This window comes from Lolium perenne, chromosome 4, assembly GCF_019359855.2.
Source record: "Lolium perenne isolate Kyuss_39 chromosome 4, Kyuss_2.0, whole genome shotgun sequence".
NCBI classification, from domain to species: domain Eukaryota; kingdom Viridiplantae; phylum Streptophyta; class Magnoliopsida; order Poales; family Poaceae; genus Lolium; species Lolium perenne.
In genome coordinates this window covers 1,072,192-1,079,989 of record NC_067247.2, presented here as the reverse complement: position 1 = coordinate 1,079,989, position 7,798 = coordinate 1,072,192, and positions in this window count along the sequence as shown.

The window sequence follows — 7,798 nt, the reverse complement described above, 5'->3', positions numbered from 1 at the left end:
GACGTCCTTCTCCCCGTTCCAGCGGGCAGCGGAAGTAGTAGATCCTCCTCGGAATCCCGGCAGCACGACGGCGTGGTGGTGGTGTCGATGGAGATCTCCGGCGGAGCTTCGCTAAGCATATGCAGGAGAAGTAGTGGAGGAGGGGTGCTAGGGTTTGGGGAGAGGGGGTGCCATGGGCGCCGGCCTCAAGGGGGCAGGGGTGGTGCGGCCAAGCCATGGGCTGCCCCCTCCCTCTCCTCCTCATTATATAGGTGGAACCCCAAGGGTTTGCCCAAAGTCTTCGAATAAGACCCCAACAGAAAAACTGCCTTATGGACGAAACCTAGAGGGACAGGGACTCTCCCCTTCCCCCTTTTCTTGGTCGGCCAAGGAGGTGGAGTCCACCATGGACTCCACCCTCCCACTTGGTTGGCTGGTTAGGGTTTGTGGAGTCCCTCCGGGACTCCTCCTTCCATAGTAATTTATTTCCGGATAATTCTAGAAACCACCTTCCATAAATTCACCGGATCATTTCCAAACTTGGAAAGTGACTTACTATATATGAATCTTATTCTCCGGACCATTCCGGAACTCCTTGTGATGTCCTGGATCCCATCCGAGACTCCGAAAAAAACTTCGAACTCCATTCCATATTCCATATCTACTTAAACGACATCAAACCTTAAGTGTGTCACCCTACGGTTCGCGAACTATGTAGACATGGTTGAGACTTCTCTCCGACCAATAACCAATAGCGGGATCTGGAGATCCATAATGGCTCCCACATATTCAACGATGACTTTAGTGATCGAATGAACCATTCACATACGATACCAATTCCCTTTGTCACGCGATATTTTACTTGTCCGAGGTTTGATCATCGGTATCACTCTATACCTTGTTCAACCTCGTCTCCTGACAAGTACTCTTTACTCGTACCGTGGTATGTGGTCTCTTATGAACTTTATTCATATGCTTGCAAGACATTAGACAACATTCCACCGAGAGGGCCCAGAGTATATCTATCCGTCATCGGGATGGACAAATCCCACTGTTGATCCATATGCCTCAACTCATACTTTCCGGATACTTAATCCCACCTTTATAACCACCCATTTACGCAGTGGCGTTTGATGTAATCAAAGTACCTTTCCGGTATAAGTGATTTATATGATCTCATGGTCATAAGGACTAGGTAACTATGTATCGAAAGCTTATAGCAAATAACTTAATGACGTGATCTTATGCTACGCTTAATTGGGTGTGTCCATTACATCATTCATACAATGACATAACCTTGTTATTAATAACATCCAATGTTCATGATCATGAAACCATGATCATCTATTAATCAACAAGCTAGTTATACAAGAGGCTTACTAGGGATTCTTTGTTGTTCACATAACACACATGTATCAATTTTTCGGTTAATACAATTATAGCATGGTATGTAAACATTATCATAAACACAAAGATATATTATAATAACCATTTTATTATTGCCTCTTGGGCATATCTCCAACAAAAAAGAATGACGGAAGGTGGGCGGAGCTGCTCAAGAGGCAAGAGGAGAAGTTGGAGCTCAAGAAACGCAGGGACGACATGTCCCTGCTGAGAGCGTCGATAGAGGGAATGTCTCCCCGGACGCGGGCAGCGCACAACTTCTTCAAAGGCCAGATCCTCGACGACATCGAAGCCAAAATGGCGGCGGCCGACGCGGCGGCCCAGGAAGCGGCAGCGGCAGCGGCTGCAACTGCGGCGCAAGAGCCGGCTGCAGCGTCTTCGACTGCTACACCATAGTCGGCCTACGCAACGGCGGCGGAGGAGACGGAGTATGCACAGCACCAGGCAGATCGCGACGAGGTCGTCGTGATCGACGGGCCTGCGTCGACTCAGGATACGTCGCCGTCGACCAACCCCTTCTTATAATTTAGCATGCACTATATGGTCTGTAATATGATCGCCGCTACTCTGATCGCGCTACTCTGATCGCCGCTACTCTGATCGGCGGGAACGATCTCTTTTGAATGCAAAATTTGAATTCTTGATTGGGGGCGGCGTTTGGGGGGACGCGGCTGGGGAGCGACGTCCCCCAAAGGCGGCATGAACAAAACACGTCCCCCAAACGCTCAATCCGGCGCACTTTGGGGGACGGTTTGGGGGACGCGGCTGGAGATGCTCTTTTGTCGCGACATAATATTGGAAACAAACAAATATTGATATATAGATCGAGCAAACTAAAAGCAAACAAATATTGGAAGCAAAAGTCGATCTATTCGTAGATTCCCCTTACACATATACATGGAGCTCACTACTACCGGGACAAAAGCCCGTCGTCTATTCGAACTAATACATATACATGGAGCTCCCTACTGCCGACGTCTCTTTGGACTAAACCGGCCCTTGTCGTCTATTACTTCTGTCAACAGAAATGCCGCCAGTTCCTCCGTAATTCCTAGTACGTGTTCATGTGGTTGGAGGGTCTCCCGCATGAGGTCGACCTATATAGGAAAATGAGATGAATATGATTGTATCAATATTGATAACGAAGTATTGACGATAATAAATTAAAGTTGTGAATGTTATTGCTTACGTTGAATCTATTATCGTTGTGTTGCTCAGTGGTTAACATGCGAATGGACTCGCAAACGTAGTATCCACATAGATTCGTCCCCTATGGCTGCTGGGCGCAGGGTACAATAGTAAATGTTAGCTTGTCTGCGAAGTGCTCACCTGTACTAACCACCTTGAGAGCTGTCCAAACCCTGCCATGCAAAAGAATGATATAATTAATATAATGGATGATTAATTGATGTCTCACGAAAGATATAGCACGACAATGATTGAAATTACCTGTAGAGAATCTCCTGCAAGTCGCGGAACCCGTCCAGGCCTCTATTCAATGGGTCGCTTACTTCAACAATTCCCTTATCAACTTTAATGTTTAGCAGAATGCAGTAAAAACTGCACATGTTTATATAGACGTCATGAATTAGACTTAACATCGAGTAAGAAAAACTGAATGTGCACAATAGATCAGTAAGACTCTCACCTGTAGTTGTAAGGAAAGAGTTTTGACTCACAGAAGTTTTGCTCCACTATAAACCTCGTTAGGTTTTCCACCGTTTCTTTGATTTTATTCTTTACGGTTTCATGATATACTTTATCTGGGTCAACAAACCCAACATTGTACACATTATTATGGCTGCATTCAACCATCTTTAGTCTGCATAAGAGAACACATATGATATAATGAGTATATGCAATGAACAGTAACAACTGAATGAACACGAACTTATATGTAGTTAACTTACAAGCAGTAGCAACTCATTAGAGATTTGTCGAGGGCGTCTAAATTGAATAACTGCCAGAGTTCATTCATCTCCATATGGATGTGCTCCCTTCGGAAGTAATAATCTCCTGGGATATCCGCCACGATGAAACTTGTGTTCTCCTTGCACGCATTAAGGTACCACTGATGCAAATTCCGCATATGTGTTGGCAGTTTATGCAGCCTCTCTTTGCTGACCAAGTTGGCCCCGTAGACAAATTTAGGAGCTATATCAGCCTTAGGTACTGAATCGAAGAACATCATGTCCTCCACGGTCATGCCAATTTGAGCCGCTAGCGTCGCAGCTTCGTTCATATCGAAAGGACCAAGTTCCTGGTACGCCAAGGGAACTTGCAACACTTTGAGTGGTGGGAGCGATTGTTTGGCTTGTGCTCCAAGCTGGGAAACTTCCTTTCCTTTTCTGCCTGCTGTCGCTTGCTTGGCCTTGAGGGGTGCACTTATTGAACTTGATTTCTTCCCGGCTACACTTCTTGCTGATGATTTGCCCGTGCTAGCACTATCCTTCTTCTTACCAGCACTATCCTTCTTATCCTCAATTACCTTCGCAAGTGCGCGTGTATACTCATCCTTCCTCTCGTGTAAGTCATATTGTGATGGTGTGTTCAGAAAACTAAGAGCATATGCCTTTTGCTTCTCTGTGTATGGTGCTGGGGCCTTAGGTTTCTCCTTATGAAAAAATCATAATTGTATTTCTTAACAATGGCATCATTTTCCTCGTCAGTACGATCGTAAGGACGGGGGGAGGAACCTTTGGTACTGTTGGGAGTGGCGACAGCTTGCGGACAGGACTCCTGAAATGCTTCCGGTTGGGTGCATTTCGAGTCTTAGTAGGCGGAGGCGGCGGCGCTGGAGATGGAGATGGACTACGGATGTCGTGGTCGATGTCGTACCCATGGGGTGATGGTGGCGATATGTGATCAGTCAGAGGAGGTGATGGTGGCCTTCGATCATTTGGAGGAGGTGATGGTGACCTGGTGGGACGACTAGTAGAGGTTACCATGTCTAGCAGCTTGATGTTTTTCTTTTCCCAAAGAATGATTTCTCCCAGCACCTCTCTGAGTGTAACCCCCCATCACCTCTAGGGATTTCGAGCTCCAATGTCTCCCACGACGGTACAACTGAATCCATGCTGACACGAGCATAGCCAGCTGGAACCTGATTGCCATGCCATGTTGCCGGCTCACCTTCAGGTCCAAATGCAGGTAAGACATAGCCGACCGCCACCTTAACAGACATGTTCCTGAACACCTCATGGAGATCACAAGGTGTTTGCTCGTTGATTCCATCCACGTGGTCGCTAGGACCGGCATCTATCATCTGTGTAGGCGGAGCCTCCGAGTCGGCCACGCTGCTGTCTCGTCGCTGAGATATGCCGGTGGCATTATCTGGCTCGCGCTGTCCTTTAAGTTCATTTGTTGGAGATATGCCCAAGAGGCAATAATAAAATGGTTATTATAATATCTTTGAGTTTATGATAATGTTTACATACCATGCTATAATTGTATTAACCGAAACATTGATACATGTGTGTTATGTGAACAACAAGGAGTCCCTAGTAAGCCTCTTGTATAACTAGCTTGTTGATTAATAGATGATCATCGTTTCATGATCATGAACATTGGATGTTATTAATAACAAGGTTATGTCATTATGTGAATGATATAATGGACACACCCAATTAAGCGTAGCATAAGATCACATCATTAAGTTATTTGCTATAAGCTTTCGATACATAGTTACCTAGTCCTTATGACCATGAGATCATATAAATCACTTATACCAGAAAGGTACTTTGATTACATCAAACGCCACTGCGTAAATGGGTGGTTATAAAGGTGGGATTAAGTATCCGGAAAGTATGAGTTGAGGCATATGGATCAACAGTGGGATTTGTCCATCCCGATGACGGATAGATATACTCTGGGCCCTCTCGGTGGAATGTCGTCTAATGTCTTGCAAGCATATGTATAAGTTCATAAGAGACCACATACCACGGTACGAGTAAAGAGTACTTGTCAGGAGACGAGGTTGAACAAGGTATAGAGTGATACCGATGATCAAACCTCGGACAAGTAAAATATCGCGTGACAAAGGGAATTGGTATCGTATGTGAATGGTTCATTCGATCACTAAAGTCATCGTTGAATATGTGGGAGCCATTATGGATCTCCAGATCCCGCTATTGGTTATTGGTCGGAGAGAAGTCTCAACCATGTCTACATAGTTCGCGAACCGTAGGGTGACACACTTAAGGTTTGATGTCGTTTAAGTAGATATGGAATATGGAATGGAGTTCGAAGTTTTGTTCGGAGTCTCGGATGTGATCCAGGACATCACAAGGAGTTCCGGAATGGTCCGGAGAATAAGATTCATATATAGGAAGTCACTTTCCATGTTTGGAAATGATCCGGTGAATTTATGGAAGGTGGTTTCTAGAATTATCCGGAAATAAATTACTATGGAAGGAGGAGTCCCGGAGGGACTCCACAAACCCTAACCAGCCAACCAAGTGGGAGGGTGGAGTCCATGGTGGACTCCACCTCCTTGGCCGGCCAAGAAAAGGGGGAAGGGGAGAGTCCCTATCCCTCTAGGTTTCGTCCATAAGGCAGTTTTTCTGTTGGGGTCTTATTCGAAGACTTTGGGCAAACCCTTGGGGTTCCACCTATATAATGAGGAGGAGAGGGAGGGGGCAGCCCATGGCTTGGCCGCACCACCCCTGCCCCCTTGAGGCCGGCGCCCATGGCACCCCCTCTCCCCAAACCCTAGCACCCCTCCTCCACTACTTCTCCCGCATATGCTTAGCGAAGCTCCGCCGGAGATCTCCATCGACACCACCACCACGCCGTCGTGCTGCCGGGATTCCAAAGAGGATCTACTACTTCCGCTGCCCGCTGGAACGGGGAGAAGGAAGTCGTCTTCATCAACACCGAACGTGTGACCGAGTACGAAGGTGCTGCCCGATCGTGGCACCGTGATCAAGATCTTCTACACGCTTTTGCAAGCTGCAAGTGATCGTCTACCGCAGAAATAAGAGCCTACTCTTATAGGCTTTGGAAATCTTCAAGGGTTAGTCTCGTTCATCTCCTCGTTGCTCCCATCTTCTAGATTGCATCTTGGCTTGGATTGCGTTCTCGCGGTAGGAAAATTTTTGTTTTCTATGCAACGTATCCCAACAGTGGTATCAGAGTCGTGTCTATGCATAGATGGTTGCATGAGTAGAACACAATGGTTTTGTGGGCGTTGATGCTCTTGTTTTCTTTAGTTTGAGTACTTTGCATCTTTGTGGCATAGTGGGATGAAGCGGCTCGGACTAACTTTACATGACCGCGTTCATGAGACTTGTTCCTCGTTCGACATGCAACTTGTATTGCATAAGAGGCTTTGCGGGTGTCTGTCTCTCCTACTATAGTAAAGATTCAATTTACTCTTCTATTGATAACATTAGTATCACCGTTGTGGTTCATGTTCGTAGGTAGATTAGATCTCTCTCGAAAACCCTAAACCACGTAAAATATGCAAACCAAATTAGAGACGTCTAACTTGTTTTTGCAGGGTTTGGTGATGTGATATGGACATAATGTGATGATGAATATGTATGAGATGATCATTATTGTATTGTGGCAACCGGCAGGAGCCTTATGGTTGTCTTTAAATTTCATGTTGAGTAGTATTTCAAAGTAGTTGTAATAGTTGCTACATGAGGTGAACAACCATGAAGACGGCGCCATGAACCTTGACGCTACGCCGACGATGATGGAGATCATGCCCGTTGATGATGGAGATCATGTTCGTGCTTTGGAGATGAAGATCAAAGGCGCAAAGACAAAAGGGCCATATCATATCACATATGAATTGCATGTGATGTTAATCCTTTATGCATCTTATTTTGCTTAGAACGCGACGGTAGCATTATAAGATGATCCCTCACATTAATATCAAGATAATAAAGTGTTCTCCCCTCGTATGCACCGTTGCCAAAGTTCGTCGTTTCAAAGCATCTCGTGATGATCGGATGTGATAGATTCAACGTTCATATACAACGGGTGTAAGCCATGTTGCACACGCAGAATACTTGGGTTTGCTTGACGAGCCTAGCATGTACAGACATGGCCTCGGGACAACAGAAACCGAAAGGTTGAACACGAGTCATATGGACGATATGATCAACATGTTGATGTTCACCATTGAAGCTACATCATCTCACGTGATGATCGGTTTTGGTGTAGTGGATTTGGATCGTTTACCACTTAACAACTATGAGGGATGTTGTATTAAGTGGGAGTTCATTAGTAATTAGATTAAAACATGAACTAATTATCATAAACATAGTCTGAGTAGTATTTTGAATTAATTTTGTAGTATTGGCATCCGTTTACTACTATGCGCTAGTCTTGTAATTGAGATAGAAATACTGTTAAAATCTGACAAGAAACTTTACGGATTGGTACCGTATTGTTAAGAATCAAG